This window comes from Panthera pardus, unplaced genomic scaffold (genome assembly GCF_024362965.1).
Source record: "Panthera pardus isolate Hobbes unplaced genomic scaffold, ASM2436296v1 HiC_scaffold_24, whole genome shotgun sequence".
Classification (NCBI taxonomy): domain Eukaryota; kingdom Metazoa; phylum Chordata; class Mammalia; order Carnivora; family Felidae; genus Panthera; species Panthera pardus.
In genome coordinates, this window is record NW_026526810.1 from 107890577 (window position 1) to 107914137 (window position 23561).

The window sequence follows — 23561 nt, forward strand, 5'->3', positions numbered from 1 at the left end:
AAAAAAAGAATATAAATAAATAAATGTAACAGAATAAGCAAGCAAAAAAAAAACTGGAAAATTCAACTCCATAACTGACAGTATGGTAAACTATATGTCCAGTTCCAAGCTCACACTGCAAAATAATTTAAACATCTGGATAGTTTTTTTTAATCCTCCCAAGTTTTTATATGCATATAGGTATCCTAACAAGAAAGTAAGGGAAATTATCCAAGACCAAAATGGAGTAAAAGGCAAAAAGATAAATACTGTAAGACAGGTGAAAAATCCCTGGACATTAGAGTAAGAAGACCTATCTTCTATCTAATCAGAGTTTCAAGATGGACTTGGTAAGGCAATATTCCTAAAGATGGAGGCTGGAAGTTTTCCAGACTGATGAAAGATAAGAACATTCAGATTAAGATTTCCAAACCCCAAGCTGGATAAATTAGACTTCCACACCCAGACACATCACAGTGCATTTACAGAAGAGCAAAGAAAAGAAGACTGTAAAAGAAGCTAGAAAGAAAGGCAGATGAGATACGAAGTAATGGCAGTTTTTACAAACAGCTGAATTCTCAACAACAATGGTACTGGCCATAAGACAGCAGAATCACACCTTCAAAATCTGAGAAGAAAACATAGTATCGAATATCCAAGAAAATAAATTCTCACTCAGGAGAAAAGGGATGAAGTGAGTCTTTTCAAACAAAAATAATTTGCTATTAAAGACTCAGGTGAAGGACTCTAAAGTCTTTATGTCACACACAAAAAGAAACTGAATTTAGTAAGAAAATGCAATGTAGGAAAACAAAGTGGTAAATGTATGAATGAATCAAAATAAATACTGACTGCAGAAATGGTATTAAAATAGTATCTAATTTGGGAGAACCATTTTCAAAAAAATAATATCCTGGGAAATATATAAGTTCGGGAAATTAAAGTTTTCTTGTCCTTATATTATTTTAGAAAAGGCTAAAGATAATAACTTTGTATTTTGTTACAGACAGTAATGCTACTCTTCAGTATTTATGATTCTACTCTCCTTTGGGAAACGTTGGGGGCCTGTACCTCCTTGCCTACTGGAAGTTAGCACTGGCCATGAAACTAGCTTTGATCAATGAAATATGAACAGAAGGGTCACTTCCAAGAAGTATTTAGGAGTTGGTTTGAGTATCCATTCTCTCTTCCCTTTGCTGCTGTGACCAGTGACTAGTACTCTTCCTGTTGAACCCTCCTCAACAGCCTGTAACCCACAGTGAGGATGAAATCTTGGTTCTTTCTGAAATTTTCAGATTGTTCATACAACAATATAAATTACTTTATCCCAACAGAAACAAGCATTGGTACTGAGAGCAGTGGGTGAAATGCATACAGAGGTGAGAACATGTAATGCCAAAATGTTTAGTAAAAAGTCATCTGCCCTATGTTGGGAGACATATCATGTACCTAATAAAGTTATGTGTGGCTCTAAGGGAAGAAGCTGGAAAACAACTTTACTACTGAGTGTTGATAACTGTCTGCATTTGACCATTTCCTTAGTTCAGGAAAGAATTTGCATGTTTACAAACAGGAATCAAAGGGAGTAGAGAGAATATGGAAATTCAGGGACTTTCAGAAATGGAAAAGAAAACTTCCTCACCACCCCAAATGTCAAAGCTAAATGTAAAAAATATTTGAGCAACAAAGGCTAATTATAACTCAGCCTTGAGGCAAAAGTCAAAATAAAGGAGTGCTCATTGTAACTTTATGAAAACTACTGGATGGATGAAGAACTTCAAATTGGGAAAAAGCCAAATAAGGGTATCGTATCCAGCAAATTGTTCATTTAGATAAAATAACTCAAAGTAAATAGCTAAAAGTATGTGTTCTTCCCAGTGACATCGAGTAGACTCAAGTTACCTGATATTAAAGGGAATAGGGACGTAGGGATATATGTGTTAGAGAAGAGAAATAAAACACTCTAAAAAAGCATATTTATTATAAAGAACTGCAGATATGGATACTGGTACATACAGCTGATTGAAATCAAATAGAGAGCAAGTCTATTAAGTTTGGGGGAGTCTTACTGCCAGAGGAAGCAGGGCAACAAAAGGTGGAGAAAACTGCATGGCCCACAAGGAGGTTCTATTGCCCTCGTTTTCCGATGAGACCAAGAAGAATAATACAAAAGGAAGAACTTTCCAGAAGGTAGAGTCAGGGCCACAGCGAACAATGGAAAAAGAAGTCCTTTCACTCTCTAGAGTAGACTTAATCAGGAGATATTTCCCACCCCAAAGAGGGAGGGCCTTAACCATATGTGCCCACCAGAATTTCAAAACTGCTACGGACCAGTGATTACTATGTTTCACGGAATTTTTCTTTTCCAAATGGGGGTACTTTATGCTGTGCTTATTTCATCATTGTATACTGGGAGCGTGTAACAAACCGAATTTTTCTTTTCGAATTTAAAAAAAAAGTTTATTTATTTTTGAGACAGAGAGAGGCAGAGCATGAGCAGAGGAGGGGTAGAGAGAGAGGGAGACACAGAATCCGAAGCAGCCTCCAGGCTCTGAGCTGTCAGCAACGAGCCCAACGTGGGGCTCGAACTCACGAGCTGTGAGATCATGACCTGAGCCAAAGTCAGACGCTTAACCTACTGAGCCACCCAGGGGCCCCCAATTTTTCTTTTTGGCTCAAAGGCCTTGCATCAAGAGCAAGTATATCAAGATCTGTTGTAGAGATTGCTATGTATCCATCCTACCCTACAATACAGAGGAAACCTGATCCTGAGCTAACCTTTCTCACTAGATGGGAATTTGGGGTGGCTCTCCTTTGACATGGGAATAAGTTAACCTACATTTGGTGAGCAAAAGGGCAAACTGTGGTAGACATTACATCTCTTCATCAGTATTTCAAGTTTTCCTTTCCTTCTACTCACACGAGAGGAGTGCATTTCCCTGCTCCACTAATTTGGGTGTGGTCCCGTGACTTGTGTCCAATGAAATATGAGAAGTGATCCAAGGAGGCGTATTTAAGCACCGCTACAAACTGTCCATTCTCTGATCTTCCTCCTACAACTGATGCTCCCAAATGGTCAATCTTCCATCAGCCTACGGTGCAGAGGGGGCATGGAAATCTTTACAGTTATAAGCCACTAAGAGTTTGGGACGGTTTATTCCCAGTGCATAATACAGTCTATCCTAGTGGATACTGGTATACAAGTTAAAATATAAAGAGAAATAAAAGAATATAGAATATAATTCCAAACTGTTAGGGGAGAACAGGAATGGAAAATTAAAAATCAATCAAGAAGACTCATAATAAAGAACAGTCCTCTACACTGAAGAAATAAAATCTTAGGAAAAGCTTGCTACATTGCCCTTCTCTTACTTCGCAGTAGACCATTAGAAACTGTCAATAACAATCAATCAAGAAGAAAGTACATTAGAATAAAAAAAGGAAAACAGAGAGAGAGCAACAGAGGGCAGCAAATAATATGGTAGAAATCAATTTAGATGTACAGTTGAACTTTAAACAACATGGGCCTGAACTGCATGTGTCCGCTTATATTTCTTACAGTACAGTACTGTAAATGTATTTTCCCTTCCTTATGATTTTAGTAACATTTCTTTCTTCAGCTTACTTTATTGTAAGACTATAGTATGTAATACATATAACACACAAAATATGTATTAATTGACTGTTGATGTTATCGGTAAGGCTTCCAATCAACAGTAGACTATTAGTAGTTAAATTCTGGAGAAGTCAAAGTTACATGTGGATTTTTGACCACGTGGGGGTCAGCACCCCCAACCCGTGTTGTTCAAGGGTCAACTGCATTAATCATATCTTGGAAGGTTTCTGCATTAATAATCTCCAAATCTCAGTGACTTACAGAATCTGTTTGTTTTTCACACACATTGCATGCCAGTCTTTGGTTGGCCTTAGCTATTCAATCTGGAACCTAGACTGAAGGAATGGCTTCAGTCTGCCACAGGTATGGTGGCGGAAAACAACTCGTTAGAACAACAGTGACTCTGTATATACAAGCTTCTACTGAGAAGTAGTACATTTATTTCTACTCACTTCTAATTAGTAAAAAACAAAAACAAAACAAAAACACAAAAGAAATCATTAAGGCCACGCATCTTAATAGACTTAGATGTCAATGGGGTTATAATACTTTAGTAGGGACAGGCTTAGAAGAGACAGGGATTGTAAGGAGGGGCTGTTAGGAAGGGCCAGGGACAATTTTGATAATAATCTACTTTACCAAATATAAAACTGATCCCAATAAATGGAAATTGTCTAGACTATCCAATTTGAAGTCAGTGATTATCACACTGGATTAAAACTAATCCAACCCTCTGCTCTTTATAAGTGCCTCACAAAACACAAGGACAGAAAAAGTGTGAAAGTCAAAGCATGGGAAAAAGAGACTAGGAAAATATTAAAGAAACTTGGGGTAGCTATACTAATGCCATACAAAATAGACTTTAAAGCAAAAAGCACTTCTAGAGATAAAGATGATCACTACATAATGATAAAGGTCTCATCAGAAAAATATAACAATTCTAAACTTTATGGCTTAATAACATAGTCTCAAAATATATAGACAATTTCACTATCATAGAGGAGGATTTTAACTAATTTCTTATAATAAATTAAATAGAGCAAAAAATAAGGATATAAAGAATCTGAGCAACACAATTAACAAGTTAAATGGAAAGCAGAGAGAGAGAGAGAGAGAGAGAGAGAGAGAGAGAATACTGTACTCAACAGCTGTAGAATATATTCTTTCCAAGCACAAAATATTTATGATCATGCATACAAATGTCAGTAAATTTTCAAAAATTAGTATCACACAGAACACTTACTTAACAACAATAAAATTAAGTCACAAACCAATAACAGATGAGTAAAACCATTCGCCGTGTTTAGAAATTTTAACATTCATTTGTGGGTCAAAAAATGTGGTAATAGAAATCAGAAAATTCTCAGAACCAAATAATGAAGAATGTCATATTCAGTATTTGCGAGTAGTCAGTATTTGCGAGATGCTGCTAAAGTCTTAGTTTGGGAAAAATGGATAATTGTATGTTCCTAAGTAAACACAAAAGGCTCAAAAGTAACGAACTAATAAGCATTCCAACCTTAGACATTATGGGAAAAATATAGAACAAACTTTACAAGGCACAAAAGATATAATCAAGTTTTTTATTAAGAGAGAAATTACACAATTACATAAGAAATTTGGGGCCAAACACATGCCCCTGGATGCCTGTTTTAGACCAATCAGCATATCAACAGTATCTTTTAAGGTGCAAACTTACAACTGTGTAAGAGAAGAAAAAGGGAAAACCTGTAAGGAAGGAGGGGCAGCAGCCAGAAGCGAACGGAAGAAGCAAAGCAAGACTGTGGTTTCAGCTGGGTCTAGCCTCAGCCCCACATCTCCAGGAGCTCTGATGCACACAGCACACCACAGTCTTTCCCACCTTAGCAGGGGAGTGAGGTTTCTGTATCTCCGTAACAGGCATTAGGCAGTCACTGCTTGCAGGCTGTAACAGGGATAAGTAATGCATAACTTCCAGACACCTCCTGGTGATGTTGTTCCAATCTACCAAAGGCAAGCCTCTTGAAAATGTTGCAAGTGCATTAGTAGCGTCGCGTGGAGCAGCTGGAGGAGAATGCGTACACCAAGCCAAGGAAAGCAAACTCAGGACGTCTGGACGCAGCACCAACATTGTCTGCTGTGCTCCACCCCTTGAACCACTCAGGTCCACTTGCTTTACACATTAGGTTCACTCCATTCTTTGGCAACTTCTGCAGGATTCTAGTTGATTACAATTTCTATGAAAACTTAAAAGAGAAGTTAGTGGGATAAACTATAGCCTCCACAGCTGCCGTCAGTCCTGAGGTCAGAACTGACAAGGATGATTTCCTTTCTTTACTAGCCAGTCTACATTCCCCTCACCCTGTGCTTGCATTTCTGCTGGTCTAGGTGGCTTCCTGTGTGGTACTGTCACCTGAGGGGTCTGAGACTTTGGTTACCATGCTGTTGTCTGGCCACAGTTAAGCTCTGCTTGCCAATTTACAAGGTCTGGATTACCAAGAGATACCCCAGTGGCTCACATGAGTGCTACATATAAATCTTCCCTGCTACCAGTATGTAGCAGTAACCTTGCCTTCCCATGAATATCATATTCAATTACCCTTTCAAGTATGGTAACTCCTTTCTCCTCTTGCTGGTCTACTGGCACAATGAGCATAAAATGACCAGTGGCAGCCAACACCTTAAGTTTAGTGGAACTATTAATGTTTCCCTTATTGGAAATGTTCCCTTTCTAGAAACCAGGACCTCTAGTTCTTCAACTGAAGAGCCCTAAAGTTTCAGAAACTGGAAGCAAAAGTTTCCCAAGTGGGTTGCTGGAACAGAGCGATCCTTCCCAGTCCTTGGCTCCCAGCAGTAACACAGAACCATACAGCCATCACTGATTTAAGGGGAAAATGGCAAACCTTTTCTTTAAAGTGCCAGTCGGTACATATTTTAGACTTTGTGGACCATACAGTCTCTGACCCGACTACTTAACTCTGCCGACGTGGCCTAACAGAAGCCACAGACAATATACAAATGATGAGTGTGGTTGTGTTCCAGTGACATCATGTTTGTAAAACAGTAGCAAGCCCGATTTGGCCTCTGAACCAGTTCGCCAACCTCTGCTTTAATATATACATATACTGTATCCTGAAGGAATACCTTTGTAAGACATCACCTTCAAACTGTTGCTTCGGCTGTGTCTCTTTGAGGCCATTCCATTGCTCTTTCAGGCTAGCAGCTTAGCAATGATGTGGGCTGTAGTGGGATCAGTGAATCACAGAGACATGTACCCACTGCAGAACCGCATTTTTTTCATAAATCGAGCCCTTTGATCTGAAGTGCCAGTATGTGGGAGATCCCATGTCAGTAAATCAGATACTCTGTGAGTCCTTGAATAGAGGCGCTGACCAAGTTGGTAACAGGCAGGAAAGGTAAACGCACACTTAGAAAACATGTCAATCTTAGTCAAAATGAATTGCTGCCCTCTCCAGGGTGGAAAGGGTCTCAGGTAATCACTAAGTGGCTCCTCAAAGATTCGCACACTAAAAGGGTCCGGCATCCGTCTCCGTGGTTGACAGGGAGGGTGGGAGCAGTAGCAAGGTCAGCTTTGATGAGGGACGCCATGCTTCTGTGCCCAGGCGGAGCCTTCATCTGTCCGCCATGGCTACTCCATTCATGAATCCATCACATCGGCACTGTGGTGGCCCAAGACCAGAGCAGACTGATATCTGCACTGCAATCTGGGTAGATGGCTGTTCAGTGATCTGTTTGCAATGATCTCCTGCCCCTTTACTATCCTCTTTCCAGGCAAGCATCAGAGCAGCCTCGTATGCAGGGAATAATCGGTCAGGACCTAGACACCAAGTGGTCTAGGTTTAGGTGCCAGTCAGTCAGATTACTGTCAGCTGCTTTACTGTTTGTTTTTTTAAGCAGCCTCACTGAGATGTAATTCACATGCCATAAAAGTCACTCATTTTCAACGTATAATTAATTTTATTATATTTCCAGTTGCAAAACCATCATCACAACCTCATTTTAGAACATTTTCATTACCCTAAAAAAACCCTCATGGTCCATTTATACCCATTCTCCATTATCATTCCCAGCACTAGAGAGCCACCAATTTATTTTCTCTCTCTTTAGATTTGCCTTTTTTGGATATTTAACATAAATGGATTCATACAATATGTGTTCTTTTGTGACCGGCTTTTTTCACTGAGTATGATTTTGTAGCTCATCCACGTTGTAGTATGCATCAGTACGTCATTCCTTTTTATTGCCAAATTATATTCCATCGTATGGCTCTACCATATTTTGTTTATCCATTTACCAGTTGAGGGATATTTAGATTCCTTCCACTTTTCAGCTACTGTGAGAAATGCTGCTATGAATATTCATGTTCAAGTCTTTGTATCAAGGTTATATGTTTTCATTTCTACTGATGATCTTAAGGAAACTGGATTCAGGCACCTTGAAGAAGGAAAGCCTCCAGTCCTATGTGAAGTTAGGCTTAGGTTTGTCCCCTGCTGCTGAGCTGAAGAGGCAGTATCCCCAAGTCCCAACTGTTTCATTTTTAGGCAACTAAGGAGCACTCCCAGGATCACCATCATCAGTCAGGGCAGGGCATCTACAAACAGCCTACATACTTCCTTAATGGTGACACCTTCCTTTTTACAATCAGGAACAAGACATTTCTATATAACATTGCACTGGAGGTTCTAGCCAGTTAAAGGCAAGAAAACGAGTTAAAAATTACAAGAACTGGAAAGGAAGAATCAGAAGTGTTATTCAGAGGTGCGGGGAAAAATCAAAATAATTTACAGATAAATAACTGGAATGAGAGGTGACTGTATTTGGAATCAAAACCAAAACATACAACTCAAGTTCTTTTATATATGCCATCAAAACCCAGCTTTTAAAAGATAAAGCCTAATTTAGAGAGAAGATTACATCTACAATAGTATATAAAAATGAGGTAGCTAGGAATAAATCTAACCAAAAAGGTGTGTGCCCTTCCTGAGGAAAACTGTACTACCTTCTTGAAGGACATTGCAAAAGGCTTCACCCGGTAGGAAGATGTGCTATGTTTATGTGTGTGTGTGTGTATATATATATATATATATATATATACCCAATATTGCAAACAAGTCAGTTTTCAAATTGACTTATAGATTCAATTCAATCTAGTTTTGGTTTTTGTTTATTTTGTTTTCTTGGTTGGTGGCTCAATAAACTGTTTCTAAAATTTCTATGAAAAAACAAAGGGCCAAGAATAGTTAGGACATTCATGAAGAAAAAGAATAAAGTAGGAATCTTGTATTAAATATCAAGGCTTATAACTAAGCTATATTCATGAGCCCAAATGGTACCTGTACAGAAACAGACAAAAACAGACTGACAAATGGGAACAGAGAACTTAGAAACAGACCACATATATATGCAAACTTGATTTATGTCAGAAGTGATAAAAATGGATCAGTGGGTTAAGAGCCTTTTGATAAATGGTGCTGAAAAAATTGTTCATCCAAATAGTTAGATATGGAGCCTGGCTGGCGCAGTCTGTATAGCATGCAATTTTTTTTAATGTTTATTTATTTTTGAGAGAGAGACAGAGACAGAGAGCAAGCAGGGGAGGGGCAGAGAGAGAGGGAGACACAGAATCCAAAGCAGGCTCCAGGCTCTGAGCTATCAGCACATAGCTTGACGCGGGGCTTGAACCCACGAACCGTGAGACCATGACCTGAGCCGAAGTCGGATGCTTAACTGGCTGAGCCACCCAGGCGCCCCTGTATAGCATTCAACTCTTAATCTTGAGGCTGTGAGTTCGAGCTCGACATTGGGTATAGAGATTACTTAAAAATAAAATATATTTTAAAAAAAACCAAATAGATATGAAATTGGAAATCAATGTGTCATCATCAGCCACACCTAAAACTGTGGACATTGTATGATGCAGAAATTCCACTCCTAGGTACACCTGCTGAAAAGATTTGCACATTTTCACCAGAGTTTATGTAGAAGAATGTTCACAGCATTTTACACATAAGGAAAAGATAAGGGGGAAAATCCAAATGTCCACTAAGAAGAGAATCCACAAGTCACTTGTAATATATTCACACTATAGACATACACTAGAGAAAATTAATGCATGCAGCTCTATGAATCAAAACTTCTAAACATTAACCGGAAAAAGTATCCAAATAGTTTATACAACATGATTTCATCTATATTGAGTTAATAAACACATAAAACAATATATAATTTAGGAAAACTTACATCTGTGCTTAAAATATAAAAATAAGGGGAGTGATAAATCATCAAATATCTCAAATGCCATGATGAGTGGAGGTAGGGGACTGGTTTATGCAGGGCAAGTCATGAAATCAGGTAAAGCACTTCAAATACAGTGGTGATATTCTGTTTCTTGGTTGGGTGGTAGGTCTAGAACTTTTTTAAATTGTTGCTTCTATACTTTAAATTACTTCACATGCATTAAATTCAATATTTAATAAAATTGTTGCATACACATTGTAGGGTCAGGATGGACCCCAATTCAAATCTGATTGAAACGTGGACACAGACACCAAGAAGGTATGAAAAGATTTATTAATCGTATAATAAGGCTTTCTGGGGAGAACAGGGTCGTTCCCAAGCAGGCCCAAAAATGGCTTGAGAGAGCAGGAAAAGATCGGCGTAAGCCTTTTATGGTGACTAGGAAAGGTGACTAGAAAAAGGGTTCCCATGCCTGCTGCGACGTTCCACAGGCACAAAGGAAAGATCACTTTGGCTTTCTTATCAGTTTGTCCATGTGTGGGACAGGTGGTGAAGAAGGAGAGGGGAGGTTTAAAAGATGTCAGTTAAACATTAAAAAATGGAGTTACACTCTTTATAACAAAAAATATTTTAAACAAAACAGTAACCAAAGGAAACAAAAGGGATATTTGCAACTTTAACAAAGGAAACAAAAGGGATATTTGCCATTTTGGAAGTAACAGATCTGTGTTGGAAGGGATATTACCTCTCCCTTCTAGATACCACTTCTCCCATTCTTCTCCCAGGAATATCCCACTAGAGGAAACAACTATGGTCAAACAAACTTTGTAGAAAATTTAAATTCTTTACTATTCCACAGAAGAAACTCAGTAGCAAGAGGAATTATTATAGTAACATAAACTTAGATATCAAGTCTTGTGGAGTGAAAAGAATGAGAATTGCTCATGATGTTTAAAAGTTCTTGAGATTATGCAGTATTATAAGTATCAGCTGGGCCTCTCTGGTACCTGAGCTGAGCCCAAAAGGAACCATTTGCCATGGTAGTGGAATCACCACCATGGTAGTGAAGAAATTCTGCAACTCTTAACCCACTAATTGCAAACGAGTACCAAGCTTGAAGCCTTCTCCCCAAGTAAAGTATTTCCTTCCTACTGAAAAGATATAGACAATGAATTATAAGTACATCAATTTTTGAGACACCTACTGGGTACAGCTGCAGACATAAAGACGAAAAAGATGTAATCTATGCTCTTTAGGGGCTCACAGTTTCTTGTATTACTTTTGTGCCCTAAGGTGTGAAAATGTAGACTTACAGAAAACCTACGGCCAGATTGATGGCTCAAATGATAAAATAATTCATCAGATTGCTTTCAACGTACTTCAATACTAAGGAATACACGAGAACCATTACAAATTGTACCTACTGCATGATGAATGCTCGCAGAAGGAAATATACATGCTTAAGAAAATTCTTAATAAACAGGTTGGGAGTGAATGATAAGACCCTGAGAACACAGGTCAGTGGAGCTAAAGGTGAAGGAACAGATAGCTAAATTTCTCTGCATTTGTAATGATGAAAAATGTGGGATGGGCAGAGAACAAGAGGAGAGTAAATTTAAACGGGAAATGTTTGAGAAGCTTTCAGGAACAGAACTGTATACCCTGAAATTGTAAGCTGTGGGCACAAATGAAATGCAAATCCCTCCATTTCCCCCATCTTTGGTACAGCGTTCTACACACCCACACACACCCATAAAACTTTTGAGTAGGGCTGTGTTGGGCAGAAAGAAAGAAGGGCCAAACATCTGGTTTCATCTACAGTATCAGGTGAGCACAATTACAATATTGTAAAAATACTTATGGGCCAAGTGGTATCCTAAGCTCTCTACATACACTAATATATTTAAGAGTTCTATAGTAACTTATTTAATGATGCTCAAGGCAAACCTATAAGGTAAGCAGTAATATTTTTACCATTTCCTAAGTGAGACATCAAAAGCACAGAGAAATTAAGTAATTTGCCCGAGGTCGTAGCAGCAGCTAAGAGACAAAACTGGCTCTGGGTGGCAGCAACATGGAGAGCAGGTATCCAAATCCTAACCAGAGTTGGAGCATAACAAGCCAGCTCCCCCGCAACAGGAATGTTGGGAGAGCTGGCCGACTGAGGACCACAGATGTGCAGAGGAGAAGGTGAGAGGAGACAGACTCAAGATGACCACCGGACAGAAGTGCAGAGCAAAGGCCCCATGAGCCCAGCAGTCTACACTGATGTCCCCCAGAACAGAGGGCAAGTTCTGACAATGTGTACCATGGCCCTGTCCTTTTGGGAACACCTGAGGGGCATGACTGAGGAAAGCCTAAGGTCCTACCATTTACCAGATGGGGCTGTTGAAGACCAAGAAGCAAACCGAACAAACTTCTCAGACGATCTCTACCCAGGGCCCTTAACCACGGTGTCCTCCAGTACAATGTATGCTCCTGGTGCATAAATGTATAAATATATGTGCGTACATTTAATATCATTTCTTTCCACGTAAGACATATGCCTTAACTCCTTTCTTGGGTGTTAGTTTCCTTTTAGATTCCTTTCATGTCCACACTTTTGTCTCCAAGCAAGTGACTTGGGTATTTTGCTGAAAATCTTTCAGCAAAGATCACCATTTTTCTAAGACAGCTTTCATTTCTGTTTAATTTCTATCCTGGTGGCCACCAGTCTCTCAACTTCACCTTCTCCAAATTATTACTGCCCCTTTCGCCCTACACGTTCAGTGAATTTTCTGATTCTGAAATCTTCAAGGGTTTCCACTGCCAATGTGAAAAAGGTTTATGACCTTAACCAACTTAGTCTTCTCTCTCTAATTACCACTCCATTCTCTACCTCCCTTAACTGCAAAATACTTCTCAGAAGTTTTCCACATTAGCTGTTTTCACTTCCTTACTTCCCATTCTCTCTTCAATCCACTCTAAGTCACCCTTATCTCTATTCCTCCTTGGAAATGACTTTCGTAAACCCTGACAACCTTCACATGGCCAAACTCAATAATCAGTTCTCTATTCTCTTCTCACATAAAGTCTCAAGCATCTGGCACAGGTGGATACTGTCTTCTTGAAAAATTTTCTTCCCTTGCGTTCTATGTATGATGCCATTTCAGGATAAAACCTGTACGGGTTTTGGTTTTACTCTGATTTTTTTTACCAAGCCTCCTTTGAAGCATATACTCATTTGTCTTCTATCCTCTTCATACTTCCACCTTCTTAAGAATATTGATCTTGCCTTATATTTCAACATAATCAGCTGCTGCTTACTAATACAAACATGCAAATACCAAGACCTCAGAAAGTTTCCTCTAACACAACAGACTGTGGTGGCTCTGTGGCTTAGTTAGACCTGTTATCTTTCCTGAGTATCTGCTCAGTTGTCCTGAAAGTAACACTACCCCTTTTCAAGGTTAAATTCCCAGAACTGATCACTTCCTCCTCTGTGCTTCCTATGTCATGCTCTTATCACTCTCAAAGTCCCCAAACCCTCCATTTCTCTCACTGGCCTATAGATCTGCCTTTATCCACAGATGAGAGTTCCTTGCAGGCATACAATGTGTCTCTGTGTGTGTGTGTGTGTGTGTGTGTGTGTGTGTGTGTGTATTTCTGATAATTTGCTCAGTGCCCACGACTCAACAGCCATCCAAATAATTGATGGAAAACACTTGGATGAAATGAACTAGGCCAGGAGGAGCAATAAGAGAAGTTGATGGTTGTTACAGAAGCCTGCGAAACAGGAGAGCTGGCTGGTCACCCTGCCCTGGCTTGCCTACAGTGAACATAAGCTTGTTCATGAGCTTTGAGTCTCTGGCTGTTACAGGCACCTCTGGGGTGGGGAAATGTGCTCCTCAGAGGCCTCACACACTGTTCCCATCCACATCCTCTCCTCATTTGGCTGAAGAAAAAGCGCTGAGGCAAAAAGGCTTGAGTTGAGTCTCAGATTCACCATCAACTAGGAGGACATTTCAGAGCCACAAAAGCCCATCTGTCAGATGTAAATGACTGTCCGGTTTCAAAAGGCCATTGTAAAGCTCAAATGAAGACTCAGCTGACTGTGCACTCTTACTCACAGTTTATTTCCAGATCCTACAGAGTGCCTAGGATATAAATGGTGCTCAGTAACGTTTGTTAAACCAACACAATGAGATCAACCTGTTCTGTCTTCTATTTCCCCCATACTGGTGACCAGCACAAGTCAGAAATCTTGGAACCTCACTCACTGAAGTTTCACGCTCTTTGTCAATGCCACTTCTAATCTGTCATCCTATCTGGTTAGTTTCATGTTCTGCTCCAGCTCTATATGCCTCAGTTAGCATCCTCACCCTTCCTCATGTGTTTTTCATTCTACTGATAATAGATTTTTTGGCTGATGCTAGTTTTTTACTGCTGTGAAGTATGCGGCGATGAACAATCTCATGCACGTATCTTGATGCACAAGCACACGTTTCTGTTTCCAAATTGACTGTGCCAATTTATACCCCATCAGCAGTGTGTGAGATTTTTAGTTATTCCACATCCTTGCCAATTCCTACCATTTTCCTCTTTTAAAAAAATATTTTAGCCATTCTGCTACATGTGTAGTGGTATCTCATTGTGGTTTTAATTTGCATTTCTTTCTCTGATTAATGAGGCTGAGCCCTTTTCACATTTGTATTGGCAATTTGGATATCCTCCTTTGTGAAAGCTTTGTCCTTCTACTTTTGATTCATAATTCATAAGTCCATTTTATATTATGGACACAAGCCCTTTATTGACTTTATGTGTAGCAAATATCTTCTCCCAGTTTAAAGCTTGTCTTTTCTCTTTCTTAAAATTATCTTTTGATGAACCTAAGTTCTTCATTTTGGTATTACCCAATTTATCAATATTTTCCTTTATAGTAAATTGTTTTATATCCTATTTAATAATTATTTTTCTGGGGGCACCTAGGTGTTTCAGCCAGTTAAGCACCGGACTCTTGATTTCAGCTCAGGTCTCGATCTCACAGTTTGTGGGTTCAAGCCCCATGTAGGGCTCTGTGCTGACAGTGCAAAGCTTGCTTGGGATTCTCTCTCTCTCTCTGCCTCTCCCCACCTCGCATATGCGCTGACTCTCTCTCAAAAATAAATACACTTAAAACATTATTTTTCTGCTCTTAACTAATATATTATCTAATATTACCTAAAATTTTAATAATCCCTTACATGGAGATGTATAGCTAATGAAATACTGATTTTATGTGGTAATAGGATAGGAATCTTTTTTTTTTTTTTTTTTGGCACGTGCACATTTCTTTGTCCTAGCACTATATACCTAGAAGTTCTTCCTTTACCTTGTGTTTTTAATTGTTTTCATAAATCAGGTATTGATATGTATGGGTCTTCTCCCTGTAATCTGCATTATTTTTTGACCTTGGCTATTTGTCTATCCTTGCACATATACCTTAATTACCGTCTTGGGCAAATCTCAGCCCTGTGAATTTCCATCATAAACTTTAGAATCATCTTCTCAAATTTCACAAAATAGTTGCTGGGAATGTCACCAGTGTACATTGAATTTATAGATCATGCTGGATTGAGATATCTGTATGATTTCGAATCCTATAATCCATGAAATGGTAGGTACATCATACATTTATTTTAGGTCACTTTTTAGCCTCAATAATATTTTCTATTTTAGTTCTTGAATGCCTTTTATTTGATGCAAAATACTGGCTATTTTTATGCTAATATATATGGTATTCTTTCTAAAACTAACTTTCATTTTTTTACCCTGGTATATAGAATACAATTGATTTTTGTCTTTTGATCTTGAAATGCAAACTTGTTAAACTCATTAATTCTAAAAACTCATTTGTGGAGCTTTTTGGGTTTTTCACACAATCACATTCAAATAATGACATTTAAAATTTTCTTTCCGATCTGTTAACAATTATTTTCATTTTCTTGCTTTACTGGATTGGCTAGGACTTCCAGTACATTGTTGAATATAAGTGGTAGGGATAGTGTGGGAATCCCTGATCTAATCTCAAAGGGAATGACTGCAACATTTCGCCATTAAGCCTGACATTTGTTGTAGGTTTTCTTATAATCTGGCATCAGAAGAAAAATTTTCCCCTCCATTTTTAGTACTATTGGTAGCTAGACAACCTAAAGATATTCCCTCACTGTTTTTATAGTTATTTTCCTTATCATTGGTTTTCAGCAAATTGTTTGTGATATGCACTTAGGACTATTACTGCTATTACTATTCTGGATGTAGTTTGTAACAATTCTTGAATTTGCAGCTTGATATCTTTCATGAGATTTGGCAAATTCTTAACCATTAGTTTTTTCAAACGTAGCTTCTGCCCCATTCATTTTGGACTTGCTTTCCAGAACTTCGGTTATGAATAGGGAAAGGGTTGACATTAGGCGAGGAGAGATAAGGGAGCCTCAGGGAGGCAGACTGCAGGTGCAAGTGGGAGGCTGAAGAAGCGACATATTCCAGACCTGCCTGGGCTAGGCGCCATGAGTGGAGCTTCACAAACTCTCTGATAAGGTCAGGGACAAAAATCCTTGACGGCTACCCAGTCAGGACCTCTCTCACTCTCGAGAGCTTTATACTTTCCCTCGATAAACTCTTATCGCTTTGTTCACTCTCTGTTGTCTGCGAGATTCATTCTTCCACTCCTTCCACTCGCCTTTAACGGTTATATGTAGATTAGACATTCTCGTGGCATCTTCTTTGTATTTTACCTTCTCATCACTATTTTTCATCATTTTGGGTCTCCATGTTTTATTCAGGATATTTTTTTCAGAACTTTCTTTCAGTTCGGTAATTCTCTGTTCAGTTGTGCTCTGTTTCTCATTATTTTACCCACTAAGTTTTAAGTATTTGTTACTATTTTTTCATATTACAGTATCTTTTGGCTCTTTTTCTAATCTACTATGTCTTTGATAGTTCCAGTTCTCTGCCAAAATTAAAAATCTTAACTTTTATCATCTTAAATCTATTAACACAGTTTTCTAAGTCTCTGGCTGGTAACTCCAACAGCTAGAGTCCTCATGAACCTAATATTTGTTGTTTCTGCTGATTCTTGTTTATGTTACATGTTACCTTGTCTCTTTGTGTGCCTAGTTATTTCTTTTCAAATTTTATCTAACATTACATTTCCAAAATTAGAATTAATCTGTGACCTAACAGTGTTAACATTCTCCAGAAAGAATTTCACTTTTTCTTTTCCTGCCAGTGGCTAGAGTCAAGGGTAATCCAAAATACCTTGATCCAAATTCAGGGACTGAGATAATGTGTGTGTGTGTGTGTGTTTATTTTTGAAAGAGAAAGTGTGAGCGAGGGGCAGAGAAAGAGGGAGACAGAGAATCCCAAGCAGGCTCTGTGCTGTCAGCGTAGAGTCGGATGCTTAGCGGACTGAGCTACCCAGGCACCCTGAAATAATGTTTTTTAAATTTTTTATTTAAAATTTTTAACGTATATTTATTATTTATGAGAGAGAGAGAGTCAGAGTATGAGCAGGAGAGGGGCAGAGAGAGACATAAAGAGAGACACACACACACAGAATCTGAAGCAGGCTCCAGGCTCTGAACTGTCCATACAGAACCCAACCCAGGGCTCGAACCCACCAATTGCGAGATCATGACCTGAGCCAAAGTCGGATGCTTAACCGACTGAGCCACCCAGGCGCCCCTGTGGAGCTTTTATAAGGGCACTGATCCCATTCATGAGGGCTCCACCCTCATGACCTAACCACCTCCCAAAGGCCCCACCTCCAAAGACCATGATCACATGAGGATTAGGTTTCAACGTGAATTTGCGGGGGGAGATACGAACATTCAGCCTATGGCAGAAATACTCCCACGGGAAAAACAACACCAAATTCCATACTCAGCTCTCTGGATTCCTTTCTTCTCTCCATTCACAGCCTGATAATCCTTTATCTTATTATATCTTGTATGCCTCAAGTAGATTTTCTATTGTAAAATCGACCTAGATTTTCTGGTTTTCTCAGAGTTTGATCTGAATTACCTGGTCTATCACTATTGACTGTGGAAGCCCTGTAGTTATTTCCTTAGTTGTCGGTTTTCCCCCACTCCACTGTAAATTCCTTGGTCATTTCTGCAGCACCAGATCCTGTCAGCTAGCAGATGCTTTATAAACGTTTATATCAGTCTAGGTTACTGCTTTCAAGTGTGAAACAGATTCTTAGTGATCTAAGCTGCTCGCACAATCTGGGAAGGTCAGAGAGCCAACCACAGTCACTCTGAGGCCAGAACAAACCTGGCTCCACAGATGGTCCAGGGCAGATATGGGCGTTGCTTCTGACAGGCCCAGGCACTGCAGACTGTATCACAGATCTCACTCACCAACACTGGATTCTGGGCACTGGTATTACAGTATTGCTGCTGCTAAACAGGAAGACCCGCAGGGAAATGGATGGAAATAGAGAGTGGGGAAAGCTGAGGAAGGGAGGGCAAGACAAGGGCATGACGTTTTGGAGAAACCTGGCTTTGTCAAGGAATTGACAAGGAATTCGATCTCTTTTCAAACACTGAGCTAGAAATCCTGTAGAACTGGAAAGTAGAGGTTTACTGATGCCAAAGTGAATTATACCATTTCCAAAGACTGAGCAGATGATACAAATGACTAAAAGGACCCAGAAAGATAGATTCCACTGTGACCACCCCAGCCCTCCTCTTCCTTGCCCTGTAATGCCCTGCTTGAGAGACCATGATCTGTCTCACATATTCTTCTTTTCCAAAGTCCCCATACCCCTTACCATGGTCTGAGCAATTTAAATTCCACTGCTTTTCAAAAGGATTTCTTCAAAAAATAAAAATAAAAATAAATAATAATAAAAGGATTTCTTCAGAAACTGCTATGTGAGCCAAGGGTCCCAACAACCTCTATGTCAGTGCCTTTCAAGTAGATTAGACTTGTTAATAAAAATTATTATATTTCTCACCTGCTTCGATACAGCTTTCATAATAAGAGTGTTTCTTCAGAAGCACAGGACTCTGCAGGGACTATCCTCTGGTTTTCAGCCATCCTGCCCACAGGGCATTCATTCCAAAAAGGAAGGAGTAACTCTCAAGAGGCCTAGGATGGTCTGACTTCGCCATAAAGAACTCCTTTTTGTTGTTGTTGCTGAGAGACAAAGAGAGAGAGAGAATATGAATCTCATGGAGTCATAGGCTCCATGCTTAGGGAGGCCCGACATGGGGCTTGACCCTGAGATCATGGCCTGAGCCAAAATCAAGAGTAAGACACTCAACCGACTGAACCACCCAGGCACCCCAAGGACTTTTTTTTTTTAATACACTTCGCTATTTGCCAAAAGATCTGTCAGCAATAAGAAATGAGGGAAATATCCGTTATCCCAAAGCCAGAAGACCACTTCATCTCATTGCTTAACTGAATTTTATGAGGTTCCTAGGCAGTCTGGTATCTTCTTTTCCCGTTTAAAGTCCTTCTATAATTGTCTGCTATATTATGTCCGGGGACTTTAGTTGTTCAGAGGGAGTACTAGGGGGCACTCACGCTCCGTCTTGGTCAGAACTAGAAGTCCTCTCCCCATGTATTTTTAAATTTTTTTTTTTTAACGTTTATTTATTTTTGAGACAGAGAGAGACAGAGCATGAACGGGGGAGGGGCAGAGAGAGAGGGAGACACAGAATCGGAAGCAGGCTCCAGGCTCTGGGCCATCAGCCCAGAGCCCGACGCGGGGCTCGAACTCACGGACCGTGAGATCGTGACCTGAGCCGAAGCCGGACGCCCAACCAACTGAGCCACTCAGGTGCCCCGTCCCCCATGTATTTTTAAAGTGATATCATCCTAACACATAGATATAAATAAACAAAGGACAAAGCTTTCTTTTAGATAAATAAACTACCTCCTTTTTTCGTTTCTTCAAAATTACAAATAACACTGTAAAGAACATCTGATAAATATTTACTTTGCAGAGGCGGAAATGTGAGGTCAAAAGGCATACCCATTTTAAATTCTGATAAATGTATCAAATTCATCTCAAATTTATTAATACCAACAGTGTGCATATTTGTAGACATCTTCACTAATCATTTCACTAATTATACATTATCAAATGTTTTAATCTTTGACAATCCAACACATAAAAAATACTATTTAAATTCTCACTGACTCGTATTTCATTAAGTTTGAAAAGAATTTAAGTGTCCAGTGGTACCTTGTGGATAATTTTTATCTCATTATTTAACAATTTAAAAAGGTTTTTTTAAATGTTTATTTATTTTTGAGAGAGAGAGAGCACGAGCAGGGGAGGGGCAGAGAGAGAGAGGGGGGAAGACACAGAATCGGAAGTAGGCTCCAGGCTCTGAGCTGTCAGCACAGAGCCCAACATGGGACTCAAACCCATTAACTGCTAGTTCATGACCTGAGCTGAAGTCAGACGCTCAACCAACTGAGCCACCCAGGTGCTCCTTAACTATTTTAGGGAGATGATGTATACGATGATGTATATGTAAAAGCTTATCATTTGCTTTTCAAACATATTTAAGATGTCTTATTTTTTTAATGGAAGATTATGATGATAATGTTGATCCTTATTTGTGAGATATTTCCACCTTTTTCCTGTCACACTTAGATAGGACTTCCCCCAAAACAATAAAAATATTCTTGTGGTAAGAAGGATGATCCCCCACCACTCCCAAAGATATCCACATTCTAATCACTGGAAATTGTGCATATATTTTCCTACACAGCAAAAAGGAATTAAGGTTGCGGACATAACTAATGCAGCTAACAGGTTGGCTACAGATGAGAAAATACTAGATTTAGAAAGCAGCAGGTCACTGATGATCTCAGCAAGGGAAACTGAGGAACAGAGAAGAAGCTGAAGCACCAAAATCCGTATGTTTTCAAGAGCATTATCTGAGAAGGAAAGGAGAAAATTATTAGTGTGTCCCTGGTACTTTAAAACCCTCTTCTGAATGTTGTTCCATAAAGATTAGCAACATTTATCAGAGGATATAATCTACCTTGAAGATGTTATAGTAATTATGGGCTTTATGCAATAACATGCTGCTCTTTAATATAATATTACTACAAGGAAAAGTGGATGCATGACTTGAGTTCATTCCAGTAATTTTGCTATGTTATGAGCACATATTTTCTGTCTGCCTGACTCCAACTATGCCAACAGGTTAGTTAGTATATTTGACACACGACCAAAGATTTTATAATTTTATAATCCTTCCCAAACGCACACCATGTTGGGTTTACAATTAAATGGCCTTTGTCCACGGCCTAATTAGTATAATTGGACTTAACTCCGATTGGAAGGCCTACCTCGCCGCCCACAGCTTTATCCAAATTATTGTGTTTATGGACAAGGCGGCCACGGAAAACAACCTGCACAAGGTCACGCCGCAAATCAAAGGAGTGGTGTGGATTCCAACTGAGGTCTAACTGGTTCCAAGGCCTAATCGTTCCATCGTTATACCAACGTCAACTTGCACTCCCTGGAGCAATGGAACAAAGTCCTCATTCTCAGGGCACTCGGTGTAGAAGGGAACCCAGAACACAAGAGTATCAAGTGAGCAGTACTGGCACAAAGAACAACACAGCCATCGCTTTGGGAATCCCTACCATTTGGCAGACGTTGGGCTGAACGCTTCATACATCCTTTGGTCAGCTACGTGAAATACGAATCAAGTCCATTTCACAAACCAGGAGACTGACGCAGGGAGAGGCCGAAAATCGCACAATTATTAAGCGACCGCATCGAGTCCCCCGTGACCGCAGTCCGCAGGCTTGGCAAGTACCCACACCGGGGTTAAAATCTGGCTCTGACGTACGTTAATTTTGTTACCTCCGGCAAGGGTCGCCCTCGACGCGGGCTGCCTTAAAACTCCCACTCCCCGGACCATCCCTCGAGCGCCAGGGTCCGGCTCTTCCGCCCACTGCGACACCCGTTCCCTGCACCCGCCCGCCCACCTCTTCCTCACGTCTCTCTGCTCTCACCTCGCCACCTCCATCACCTCGCACCAGCGCGTGTGCAAACACGACCGAGCCGTCCGACGCGGGCCCAGCGCGCCTCCCGGATCTCAGCAGCTCGGGCTCCCCCGCGACGAGGACGCCGTACACCGCCAGGCTGGCCCGCAGTCGCCGAGCTCGCCGTCCTCTCCGGACCGACCCCCGCCAGGCAAAAGCAATCGATCCCTCGCCACAAACTGGCGCCTCCGCCCGGAAATGAAGCGGCAACGCTTTGGTTCCGCCGCCTTGGCCCGCAATTGGGATTTAGAGACCGGAATTGGGTTCGCTGTCGCGTTCAAACTGATCTGGAAAGGATACTTAACATACCCCAGACTAATTCTTAGAACACTCCCTTGCACATAGCCTCCGTGGATACTTGTGGGATGGAGAGCTTGCCGGCTTCATTTAAAAAGTAAAAATTTTTAAGTGCTATGAAAGATTAGATCGAATGGTAATCCGTGTAGTATCTTGCTATCATTGAGCTTTCGGTGGTAGTGCTTTTACTGCCAGATGGCCTGTAATCCAGTCACCTATGAGTGTCTGTTTTCTCCTTCAGTGACCCTCCAGCACACCCTTCTGTGGGTCATCGGAAGGCTAACGGAACAGAGATGAGAAGATACCAAGGCTGGCAGTCCAACAGGCACACGAACGTGTGCTTTCGGTAGCTTAGGAAGCAGCCCCCACATGTACCATTTGCCAGGATGGGTCAGAGAAAGCCTCACCTATCAAGTACTATTTGAGATGACATAATAGAGCGCAAGTGGCACGGAATAACATTTCCCACGCTATCCCTGAAATCTTCCCATCTGTCCTTGCTTCTGTTTTGCCACTGAAATGTCCCTGGTTTAACCCTTTATCTTCCCACCTATTAAAGTAGCCCTTGAGTGGTCACCAGAGGAGAAAGTCCTGAACTCCTGCTTTTAGGGCTGCTCCAGTAACACTCATGTTCACAGGACTACAGGGTCAAATATGGGGTGGGGGAGAGGAAAGAAACTTCATTGTGACTTTCAAGTCCATCTTTGACAATGCTGAAAGTTATTTAAGATACAAAAGATGGTGGGATTCTTCTGCCCTTGCCTGCAGTGTTCATTCTGATTTTCTTAGCAAGGAATATCAATCAAGCCTTTTGTACTACAACTTTGAGGTCAAAGGCTGCCTTCCTGCCTGTATCCCCTATTTACTCCATACTCCGTCTAGAGGAGACAGCATTCCCTGAGTATTCTGCGAACTTCCACAACTACAAAGTGCACCTCCAGGGAAACCAGGTTCAGGAAGCCTCTAGACACCACAGGCAGTGTTGAATTAATCCCTCCTCAGCACCTGGGACTCATATATATCACAAAGTACTCATCACAGTCTATTATTTTTAATGTATAAAGAGTGCCTTCACTATACAGCTGAACTTTGAACAACACGGGGGCTAGGGGTGCTGACCCCATGTAGTTGAAAATCTGCATGTAACTTTTGCCACTCCTCCCCCACAAAAAAACTGAACTATCAATAGCCTACTGTTGACTGGAAGCCTTACCAATAACATAAAGTCAATTAACGCATATTTTATATGTGTATTATATACTGCATTCTTACAATAAAGAAAATGTTAAGAAAATCATGAGAAAATATTTACAGTACTGTACTGTAAGAAATCAGCATAGAAGTGGACCCACACAGTTCAAACCCATATTGTTCAAGGATCAACGCA

The 23561-nt window shown here is 40.3% G+C and overlaps 1 long non-coding RNA gene across 4 annotated transcripts in view; it reads right to left on the reverse strand.

Moving 5' to 3' along the window:
- The window catches only part of LOC109268239 (uncharacterized), a 55894-nt gene extending 33683 nt beyond the window's left edge, over window positions 1-22211 (reverse strand). The window contains exons 1-3 of one of the 4 annotated variants that reach the window (XR_002080532.2): window positions 21473-21840; window positions 20629-20755; window positions 18813-18994 (exon numbers count right to left, since the gene is read on the reverse strand). This is a non-coding gene — a long non-coding RNA (uncharacterized LOC109268239). The other 3 variants (XR_008417251.1, XR_002080531.2, XR_002080533.2) reach the window with 3 other exon arrangements.
- Window positions 22212-23561: the final 1350 nt, after the last annotated feature.